The sequence below is a fragment of the Pseudoliparis swirei genome, chromosome 24, assembly GCF_029220125.1.
Source record: "Pseudoliparis swirei isolate HS2019 ecotype Mariana Trench chromosome 24, NWPU_hadal_v1, whole genome shotgun sequence".
Lineage (NCBI taxonomy): Eukaryota > Metazoa > Chordata > Actinopteri > Perciformes > Liparidae > Pseudoliparis > Pseudoliparis swirei.
Genome location: NC_079411.1, coordinates 7,041,698 through 7,054,082, shown reverse-complemented (window position 1 = coordinate 7,054,082; position 12,385 = coordinate 7,041,698). Strand labels below are relative to the sequence as shown.

Below are 12,385 nucleotides of genomic sequence, written 5' to 3'. Positions count from 1 at the left end.
GAATTGAAACTGCGCTCAATAAGGGGAGTTGGAGGAGCACCAGACCAACGATCAGCAGCACGGTTCAAGATAGATGAGGCTCTCAACCAGCTCCGCGGTCGCCAGGCGGAGCGTGCGCGTGTTTCGGGGCTGATAAGACACTCGAGTTGAAGCGGACAGAAGCCACCGCCAATTACCAATGAAGTGAATCCTCACACGGCATGAAATATGAAAAAGTCCAATTTGAACACCAATCGTCATTCAATGGTCAACATAAACAGTGTTTGATAAGTGGTAGATGCCTATTTGCTCCTTCAGTTTAATGTGCTGTGCACCCTTGAAGGAAAATAAGGTGATTGAAGTTCAATTTGTTGCCTGTTATTAAGCATTTCCGCATGGCTGCCTCAGTTAAAGGATAATTGATGAGGGATTTATTATTACCTTTTGGTCAAATGAAGTGGTGTGGGAGATAAGGGGATGAAATTAATGAGCGGGAGGAAGAGAGGTGATCCATCAACATCAAAACGGAGGCGAGGGACACGAGGTGTTGGAAGAACTCGATAGGATTCATACAAAAAAAGGAAATAAACCTGTGGACTTATCAGCATGCAACGCTGCTTATTGCTTTTCATTTCCCAAAAGCTTTCCGGCTTCGCTCTCCTCGCCGCTCCACACGTCAGAAAATTACTTTTGCACGCAAACAATGGGCCGAGGTTGCAAGAGTAATATCACAGCCGTGCCGTTTGTGACTCGTCCACACTTGACTGACCACAGAATCAAGCCATCTACAATCACCAGAGGTTCAGTGGATCGAGACGCTGACGTTTAATTTACTGCTGCGACAAAGGAGAAAGAAATCAGGGGCAAACACAAGCTGACATGTAAGGGCGTTTAGACACCGTCACTTGGTGCATTCACAAACGTGCCACAGTTTACATCACTTAGAATCCTACTCTCAGAATTCCTTGGACATATATTTCTTGTTTTGCCTCCTCCCCCTTCACCTCAAACCCCAGCACCCTCTGTTCCACACTGGTAAACGAGGCCTTGTCACTCCCCATCAGTAAACGAGTTCATCGGACTAACGAGCAAGCAAAGGGCCCCGCCACACTAACAAGGGTATGTTGGCTGCCTGTGCCTCTGGACCAATCAGGACCCTCATCACCGTTGACACAAAGCCTCCAAGAGCCCTCTGGAGCCAATTAAGACAGATTTTGATTTGGAGATTGAGTGATTGCCAGAAGAAAAAAAAGATAAGGAGGGCACAGGAAGGACCGAGAGTGCCGTCCTGGAAAGACGGACAGAAAGACGCATCAACATATTTTCATTGGAAAGATTCACTGGAAGAGGTGTGTTTCAATCAGATTACAGTTAGGTGTAGTTTGGAGGCTGAGCTCGGGCTCAAATAGGAGTCATTCAAGAGGAAAACAATCCTGCCTCACCATAAGAACCTGCCATCATAAGACTCTCAGACACATGACTCTGCTTTTACACTCCAGCAGTTATCCTGTAGCCTTTGTGCCTCAGCAAGATTATAATTCAACCAACTGGCCACAACACCATCTCGGGCTAGTCATGTGCTCCATGACTGTTGAACTACGGGAGTGGTGCAGTGAGAATGAAAAAATTTGTAAAAAAGTATAAAAAGGTGATATTCCCCCAATGTAGACCAATTAACAGCAGAACGCAAAGGTACTTTAAATGCGTTAAAAATGTGTTCAACTTTTTCGTTTTCTTGCCAATTGTTAGATGAGGATTAACACCACTCATATATTCCTGGGGCTTCCTGGTAACCTTGGCGACAACAAAACTCCAGGAAGTCATTGGATTTAGCCAAGAAAAAGTCCTGAACACAACTCCCTGGTAAAGACATTAATTGTTGTTTTTACACATTCGGTTCGGTCAACCACTGAGCCCCAGTCGACTCTTCAGCTACACGTCCACACGTCAGACTTCAGAGCAGGACTTGAATCGAAGAGCCGAGTCGAGTGAAAAAGCGCAAACTGTCAAGCTATCTTTTTAATGACAATAATAAGCAATCAAATTTCTATATCCATGTACCTAGAATCTTTGTATAAGTGAGAACAGACAATGCAGAATATTGGATGCATCGTCAACAAGTTTCTATTGAAACAGTCAACACTATTTGTGTCTACCAATGAATGATGGGCACAATTGTTCTACCATCATGTAAGTAATGGACACACATAAAGGCCTATTTGCCTCGAGGGCAGTAAAACAAACTACAAGCTAAAACGAAATAAACATAACTAAGAAGCTGCACTGGAGTGTGAGAGAATTAAAGCAGAATAAACAAGCCCAGCTTGTAGCAAGTGCAGGTTATGAAGCCTAAAGGCTTAAAGCATTCAGTCCAAGCGTCCCCCAGTCAGGGTTTGCACTCCCTGAAGAAAGTCACCTTTGAAAGGATCTGTGGGGCCACTTAGTCTGAATTTAGCCTAATAAGGATTAAACCCCTTTTGGCCCTTTTCACTGTTTGCTAACAGGTTAGCCTTTTCTCTTTTCTTTTGCTGCTTCGCCTTTTTGAAGTGGGAACAAAAAAGAAAAAGGTCTTGTGTGGATTTAGGGAAATGCTGCAGTGATCTCGGGGTTAATTGGTAGAGAAGTGAAGACTTCAGTGCATTAACTCATTAAACATTCAGCCGTTGGGCATTAGCTTTCAGGACGAAAGCCTCAGAAGAGCCCAGACACATAATGAGACACTAAAGCGGCAAGTCTAAACACTAATGGTGTCAGGGATATACATAAACGTGGAATTCATAAATGAAAATAAGTCCTGTCCTCTGTAAATAAAACAATGTGAGCCTTTAACACAAAAGGTCATTTACACAGAGATAGCTTCAAGGTTGCCAAAGTACATAAAATGGCTCTTCTTGTTTTTCTTTCCTATATTCAAAACCGGAGCTTCCCTTATTTTTTTTACCCTGTCGCAGCTTAGACTGGGGCCGCACAGGGCAGAGTTAGTGGCTCAAAGGTGATGGGGAACAAAGGATGGATAAGGCCACATAAGCGAAAGGAAGAGCGGTGCGAAATGCCCCAGACATCCGCAAATTGAGAAGATCCTATCTGCCGTCTTTGCACGACGCACATTTAAAACCTTCCGACGAGGACACGGTGCACATAAGATGCACTCGGCTACGCGCTAGAACGCCGTAACAGTATTGCGGGGCACCTGTTGAGGGCACGCTGAAAGCGATTGAATACGTTTCTTGATTCGTCATGCTCATCAGTAAACAATTGCACATCGGGAAACGGCGTAAAAGAATGTTTATGCTTTTCACCGACATTCAATGAATCGAGGAGACGGCTGAAGCGCAGGAGGTGCTTCGGCCTCAATGCTTTTCGGCACTCTGTTCCCCGATAAGCTGCCATGGCAAACATCAGACGGGTTAAGATCGCTGACCGGCTCCTATGGCCTTCTCCCCGCTTTCCTTCAATCTCTCATTTTGCCATTTAGTGACGGATAGGCTTTTTGGGGGGCTTGGTGCGAGGCTTCGCTGAAGTAAATTCTTTTCTAATCCGGCTTTTGTCACCAGCTTAAGCGGGTGTGGGGTGAAAAGTACACCCCTGTTGGGGAATTCGGGGTTGGTTGTCCGAAGCAAAAGGAGAGAGAGAGAGAGAGAGAAAATGGGACTTGTATATAGGAACAGCAGTGGAGACTTTTAAGAATGTATTAAAAGGTGACTCGATTGGAGCTACAGGTTTATCAGTGACATTTTGAGATCCAACTGTAAGATACTGAATTAAATTAGTGAGCAATATTCTGAAAGGTAGATCAATTATGAAGTAATTGAAGAAAAAGTGAAATACATCACGATTATCTTGTGCTTATAGTCAGTAGTCCAGCAACCATGGAGAAATATTACCATTTGCAGTTGTGCTCTTCCCGCATGATGAGTACAACTTCAATATTCACTCTCCTTGTAGCGCCGTCATGGTCTTGCGAAATCCTAAGAGATCTGCGTATTCAAATCTAATTATACTGCATCGTATTCTTCTGTCTTTCTTCTCCGGAGCAGAAGTAACGCTCGGTTGTGCTGATGTCTGCTAGAAATGAGTCGTGTATGAGCAAGTGATCTGCAGAACGTCCCTGTGGATGTGCCATTTCAACCAGACTGGATGGGTCATTAAGCATAATGGCAAAGGAGCCACCAGAATTCAGCAATGCAACATTCTGCTCTCTGGCACATGAGATATCTGGGCACAACAGTGCCATCAGCTAACCTTATGAAAACAAATGCATCTGGTTAGAATTACTATATACGATAGAATTAAATATGTTGTGTCCTCGTCCTGCAATTTTGCCGTTGTACTTATGAGGCATTCTACACTTATTCTGATAAAAGGAGGCCCAACAACAAACCTATTCACTCAAATTCTCCAACATATGGATCTCATATCATCTCAAATGCAGCACAGACCTTTTTGACAAAACAAGAACACATTTACAATTCTCATTCCAAATATGCCGAGCTGGACATCGATTTTTCAATCGGAGCTGGATGTCTCTCTGACCTCAGCTGAATAACGGAGGCTCGTGTGAACAGCAGGTACACAGGTGCCGATTGTAATATCAGTAGCCTACCAGGCAGACTGGCATCCATAAACAGGTCTATCCATCAGGCTGGTGTGTTGCCTTTGACATGCATGTCAGAGGCAGACGAAGGGAATAAATGATGGAGAGAGGGGATCAATCAAAGGAAGGGAGGGGAGGCACCTGCCCCCTGACTGGCCCAGTCAAGCCCAGAGATGGAGCATGATGGAGGGGCTCAGGTGCAAAGAGTGGGTGGCAGCTCTTTGTCTGGAGGTGCTTGGTTAAATGTGCGCGGGGTCTCGGCCACAGTGGTCAGTGGTTGAGTTCCAAAGTCAGGTCACAAACAGAGGGATAGAGACAGGCCAGGCATGTTTATTGGCGAAAATAGATTGAGTTGTTGTTTGTGTGCTTGGTCGGCAGGGAAGAGCAATTGTAAGGGAGACATTAGTCATCATTAGGTGGCGAGATGACAGTGTCTAATGGTTCTCTATGAGATTGCCAATGTGGCAATCGTCTTTCCCCGACCTGTCCTACCTGGTTACCGGTCACTAGAGAGTCGTTTGCCTGCTTTGCACAAGCTGCGCGGTTTACATCTCGTCAAGGAGAACAACAAAAACGTGTTACGAGTCTACAGTCACGCCACCAGCTCCGCGAGGCTGTACTTTGTCACAGCGGTGCTTTGTGTTAAAGCTTCGTTTAGCATGCTAAAATAAAAATAAATAAAAATAAATATACACTTTTATTAATCCCCAAGGGGAAATTAGTTCTCTGTATTTAACCCATCCTTAGTTATTAAGGAGCAGTGGGCTGCAGTGATGCGCCCGGGAAGCAACTGGGGGTTCAGTGCCTTGCTCAAGGACACTTCGACTTGCAACTAATGGGGAGAGCGGGGATCGAACCCACAACCTTGCGGTTGCAGGACGGCCCTCGTACCCCACTGAGCTACAGCCGCCCTAACATGTGCTAATTGGAACTGAACACATAGCTGAGGTGGAAGGGAATGACATTTGTTCTGAGGACGTAAAGCGTTGAATTGATTCAAATGTCCTGACGATGGGGCGACATAAAAGTTAAGGGATCATCAAAGTTAGTACAATTCATCCTGCAAGTACATGATTGTCTGTAACGATGCATCCAATGGTTGTCGAGACGACCCACTTAAAACCCCAAATGTCAACCATGTTGAGGCACAAGGGTGAAGTCAGGGCATCACTACAGTTAAATAGGATTCATCATCTGTCAACCATAACTGTCTGGACAACATTTGGTGCCGATTCATGTGATAAAGGTTGATTATTATTACTGGATAGTCAAAATCGTTAACCTGAGGATAGCCCTAAAGAAATATTCAGGGGGACTCAACCTATGGGAACCATGAACGTCTGTATCAAAATTCATGGTTATCCACCTCATAGTTAAGATATGTCCCTAAAATTGAAGTGTCAACCTCACTGTTAATGGAAAGTCAGACAATCCCACAATTGTAAATAGTATTCTTCCTCTGAAGATCACAAACACCCAGAGAGCATTTCATGGCAAACCAATAGTTGTAAAATGGAAGTCTGAACTAAAGTTGTGGAACAAGCAACTGACGTACCAAAACACGACTGACCAACAACGTCTGGACTAAAGTCACGCTGCTAGCCTGGCTTAACTCAAAACAATAGAAAAGGATTCATCTTGAAGTCTCAGTGTCTGTCAATATGCCAATTCCAGAGCATATCTGACAAATACAAGTACAAAGAGCATGAGCAAAAGGATAAGACAGTGTTTTGGCTTCTTCAAAGCTTTGAGGCCCATCAGTAACAAGTCTTCCTCCATCACTCCTAAACACCCACCATATGGCCAGGGGACCGCTGACCTCATCCCTACAGAATGAGTTAAACGTCACTGATACAACCTCACTCAAACAACTGGACCGTAACACGAGCGAGCACAAACATCAATGTCGTTTGAGACTGAAAAGGGAGGCGGTGCTCTACGTGTGCCTTTAGTGTCCGGGAGTCGGATAAAGAGACAGTAAAAAGGGTAACAAGATTTTACTGCTCTACTGGGGGACAGAAACTCACTTCAGGAAGCTTTAAACCTTTATTTGGCCTTATCTCCTCTAATTGCCTTAAATCATTTGTAATTGTTTGCACATGTTGAGCAGCTCCCAAAGCTCGGACTGTGGCTTGACATAAGCATCGAGGCAAATCGAGAGGAGCAGCGTGATAATAATTGGGTTTCCTGATGACTGGATGAGCCAAACTGGGCTGCGGGGAATGATGCTTGTGATTAAACTGACCCTGGATGTTTAGGATCCGAGGAAAGAGGAACCTCAGAGGGGAACACGTGACGGCGGCGATGCCAACGAGTCGGGTAAGGAAATGTTTCACTTTCTCACAGGTGCTGTAATTACTGTACCTGGAAACTAGGGAGGGACCGACGGGGAAAGAAAGAGAAAGAAGGTCAACCCGAGCCATCACTCCGCCGGTTGTTGTCGCGGTGCGGCTGAGCGATTTATTGACCATCCCAGGATGCACTCTGTCAGAGCGGACGCGGAGAGCGAAGGGAATGGATGGTGGAGCGGCATGAAGGAGAGACAGAGGGAGGGAACGAGGGAGGGAAGGCGGCCAATATGAATGAGTGAGAGTGAGGGGATCCGTTTCCTTGGGCTCATTGATAATGACATACCTGCTTGGGCTGTCCGTTAGTCCTATAGCACACACTACTTAGGCTCTAACTGGAAAATCAATAGGCTCCTCTCTCAGAGACCTCTTGCTGCCATGGCTCTTTGTGATTGGCAGCTGCAGCCGAAGGTCGTCCCTGGTGACCATGAGAGTTTGGCGGAGCGAGCAGGGGGAGGGGGAAACGGTGCAGTCCCAGCAGTTTGACACTTTAGGGAGAGCTTAACGATATGGGACTGGTTGCTACATAACACCGGGGTGGTTTTCTTTGACCGCGAGACCATCCATTCAGCCACTCCGGCTAACCCCGAGAAGCCGTCACCACCCCACTAATTAGAGTTACCAATGTCTTCTCAATGGGGGTTTTATCACTGCATAGTAGTCCAAGGTTGGACACTGGCCTTTAGGAGACATGTACTGATGTTCTTTCCAGAATACTTTTCTTTCTGGCCTTTGAATAGAACTTTTTTTGAAATACTGGATCTCCACAGGATTCAGAAAAAGCAGAACAGTTAAACTTCCATCAGCTGGGTTATGTGTTTACATGTTATAGTTAATTAAAGCTACTGGTGCATACAAACTGAGGTCATATGATTTAAACATTCACACTAACATTATGTGATATTAGTTTTTTTGAAGATTACATTTATTGTGTCACTTACTATACATCGTTGTAACATGCCATTAGCAGCATAACATTATTATTTTACAGTCTTTAGATGTTTTCTGTGATTGATTTTCACATTGTTGTGTTGCCCAGTAAGTGATAATTTCATTCACTTCTCCATAAATGAATTGCGCCCTATATATGCATATTACAGTTGACAATGCAATATTTTTTCAACAACTTCTATATTTAAAAAATAGTTATTCATAAATAACAATGTCAAAATATTTCTAACTTATTACCTTCGCATTGAAAATGCGGAAGGTAATGTTTTGATCGCCGTGTATTTATTTATTTGTATGTGTGTTACTCGCATAACTCAAAAAGTATTAAACCGAATCGCATGAAATTTGGTGGGATGATTGGTTATTATCCGGGGACCATTTGATTAGATTTTGGGATCAATCGGGTCAAAGGTCAAGGTCATGAAAAGGTCAAAATCTTCTTTTTACCATAGCGCGGTCAATTTTTATCCAATTGGCATGCAACTAATGCCAAAATGTTCATAATTCAATGCCCAATCTTGTGATATGCGAAGGTATGCGCTCTACCGAGTGCCCGTTCTAGTTTTCTAAATGTTTTAATATATTGCTGAAACTGTCACACCATCCTTAATGTTTTCTTTGCACATCAAAACCGCAATAAGAAATACAATCACAATTGTAATTCACGTATTTTTAAGTTTACATGATTTATTTTTCCACTGAATGAACTACATACTCAATCCAAAGTTAGAATGAGTTGATACTAGTCTGTAGTTTTGTATCTCGACACAGGAACAGTTAATAATACACTCGGAGTGCAATGGGGATCTCAGGGAGGGTTCCTCCAATCAGCTTTTTGCTGGTATTTCCTTTGACCAATCAGCTGTAAGTAGAGCGAATTTCACTTCCTCATTCATGCAATATTAGTAGTCTCCAGGAGTGGCTCTGCAACAATAACTCCTCATGCAATATTGATGGCTTGTGTCTAAACACGGAGCGGGAGCCGCTAAACACAAGCACACGTACCAACACACATCTGCTCCGTGACTTCATCAGTTCTGCTATCTGCCGAGCAGATGCAGAGGCCTGCCAGGCAATTAGTTGCCTGCGATGATTTTCTTTGAGCCCTCTCTGGAGGGAGCAGCTGGGTCCATCCGGGTTTAGGAGGCAGCAACATGCATCGAAATGTACGCGCTCTGTTCACATGTGTGCCGATGTCGGTCCGTGTGCACATGTTGTTAGCTTTCCCAGCACCGATCATGTTTCCAGAGAGAGGAAAGGGGGGAAAAGAGCAACTACCTAAAAATGCCAAGCCTCGATCCCCCCCCCCCCCCTCCCGTATCACTCACTTGGAATTACAAAGCACACAAACCCAGGATGACAAACGGAGGAGACTTTCTATTGCCTCATATCTTCTAATGTCATACCATGCCATGAAATATAGCCATAACATTTCGAGATGTATTGCAAGGACCAAAGTCATTGTAAATATATCTGTGTGTCAGTCCGCTGTAAATTACCTCAGCAGACCTTTGCTTTGTATCACATATGCTGTCAACAAGTGGATGACCAAGAGTGACCACATTATGATTAAAATTCAAATATCTTTTGACATTAATGAAACAGAATTGTCATATAAAAGGGGACCAGATGCGTTTCCAAATATGTGTAAAAGACAAATTATGTATATGAGGTTGTTTAACTAATTGTCCACCATTTCATGAAAACAGTAGAGTATATATGGCAACGAGCCACCTGGGGGTACTCAGTGTAATCTGGCAGGAGGAAGAGGAAAAAGAAGAATAGCGCAGAGACCGGAGGACAGGCGGCCAGAGCAAGGACAGAAGAGAAGAAAAACAAAAGATGAGAGGCAGTGAGGTTACTCATCAGCTGGCAGAGATTTGCACAGGCATGGACACTGTTTTGTGCTCCGGAGGGGATCACCGTGGAGTCGTCACACAGACTCAGATCAAAGAGCTCTCCGACAGGCCCCTGATCTTTTCTCCCGTCAATATTAACCAGGGGGGAACTCTTCAGGAACCACAGATAATTCTGAACGTTTTCAGGAGATAAAAGGACACAAAGAAGTCGCAAGAATGGATAAACGAGTGAGGTGGCCTTTGTCATTATTCTATAAATGCTTACTATGAAAAGTAAAATGAATAGAATTGAAACTAAAAGCTATCCCAAATGCCCCCAAAGCTTCTCCCGTCCTTCCCGGTAGCGTGCCAACATTAGATATGTTTTCCACCTACGACGATAGGTACACATACACTTTTCTGAGGTTCGGCTGACCTGTCCATGTCAACTGGTGAAGAAGTCCACCGTAGTCTATTCTTAAATGCAAAAGGATCATTAAAATGCAACACAGTTGCTAAGAAACATGTGGTTGGTGTGCCAAAAGGGTCATAATGCCTCGTGCCTGTGGTGCCGCAGATTTAATTAAACTACAGTTAGCATGTCCTTTGTAATATGTGGCCACTTCTAAGTCGATTAGTCTCTCTAGAGCTGTGAGCTTGATGATAGAGAGTCACCCAGAAATCAAACAGCCAGACAATTTATTCTCGTTTATTTCTTTTGGGTTCGATTTCTTTCCTATTTTTTAAATATTTGGATAACTCTCGTTTTACTATAAAGTAAAATGTGGAGGGAAGTAATGCCAAATCCAAGTAAAATTTCAATTCTTGATTAAAAAAAATACACGATAAGTCGACTATCTTTTCTTGCCACAGTTTCTCTGGATACTCCAGTAGCTCCAAGAAGAATATCCAACTAGATGTTGTGTGTTGCATGTCAATCAAACTCATCTTACCAACTAATATAATGCAACCTCATAAAAATCATATTGAATAAATGTAATTTTTATAAATTTGTTGACATATTGCTGAAATTATCAGCAGGTCTTTCAAACTGAACAAAAATAATAAATTCAAATTTTTTGTATAAGTTACTTTACACTCAGCATCCAAAAAGGCTAAATGATGAAGTCCAGAAGATGTGTGGGCTCATTAATCATTGCCTTTTTTTTAAAAGTGCGTGGCTAACATTGATTACTTCATATCAGTAAATGGGTTTCTGGAAATCATTGCTGAATCAATATTCTGCACGATTACTGTAACAAGTGTCACGACATTCATGCAATTGTTTGGGGTATTTCACTTGCACAGAAATAGCAGTGTTTGGTTCTTATGGCCTCTGGATTTCAACAGGCGGGATGCAGAGAGAAAATATAGAAATATGTTCCATGCTGTCGCTATTTGGTAAACAGTTGTCCTTGTTGTTGTGATCAAGACTTCCAGGAAGCCATTCAACAAATTACAACTACTCTGAAATGTGTGTATTTCCAAGTCTGATTCATGTTCTGAAATTAAAAGAAAGATTGGACCATAGCAAATAGCCTATAATGTCGTCAACTAAAACAAAGATAATTACTTGAAATTAAAACACATATTCAACAGAAGCCTCAAAATAATAGACTATAAAGTATAGCGGGGAAACTCTAATTAGCTCCAATGTAAATCAATAATGTATACGCAAAACGCCTATGACCACCGCGACCTGTGCAGGACTGCGAAGGTAAACATGCTGCAACAATACTTCCCCTGAACGCTCCACGAGACTTTCACTGCGGGTTTTTTTAAAATATTCCCAGCACGCTCAATATGTGTGGCACCGCAGCCCCGCGTCCATGTGGGAGAATGTAATGACTTCTTTAGTCCTCCAACATGAAGTCTGGATAGACAAGGGGACTTCAATTACAAAATTGGAGAGACCCAATGGTTACATTATTCAGTATGTACAAGGTTCTGGGCGATAAACCCACGGGCAAATTAACGCACGCACGCGCGCTATTGTATCTGCGTGTGTGTGGACGCGGGCGCGCGCGTGCGTGTGAAGCCGTCTTGTTTCAGTTATGGGTCAATCCAAATTATCGACTGTAAATAAAACTAAATGTTCTACCAAATTTAAATCAATTGATTAGTTTTTAAAAGTGCATGTGTTGGGTGTCACTATGTTAATATCAGATCCTTTCCGTTTCAGTCACCCTATATTAGAGCGTATCCGAGCCTAAGCTGCAGGTGCACGTGACAATTACTATTTTATTTAAACTTGCATAAAAATAAAATAAAAACGGCTAAACAATATCAACAGCTCAACGTATTCAGATTTGATAAAATAAGATACAATTTTATATGAATGTGATAGAAAAACACAATCACTAAAAGGACTCAGAAAAATGTAAGGGATTTTAGAACTGGTCTTAAATGGAAGTAGTAAGTTTTAAAAAAAACACGGCATACATTTATTTTGATGTTGACGTTTTAATTCCATTTTACAAATAATGTGACGGACTGACATGGTGCGACATGTCGAATTAGAAAAAAGGACATCACACGTTAAATAGATTTGTACATTTTCAGACGTAAATGATAAAAGTGACTAGATGAGAATAAACGATACTTGCTGTCAATGAGAGGAAAGAAACACGCTGCCGTCAGAGACTTTCACATATGAGGACAAACAGGGGGGGGGG

The 12,385-nt window shown here is 42.9% G+C and overlaps 1 protein-coding gene across 1 annotated transcript in view; it reads right to left on the bottom strand.

Moving 5' to 3' along the window:
• The window catches only part of lrba (LPS responsive beige-like anchor protein), a 181,634-nt gene that overhangs the window by 53,582 nt on the left and 115,667 nt on the right, over positions 1–12,385 (bottom strand).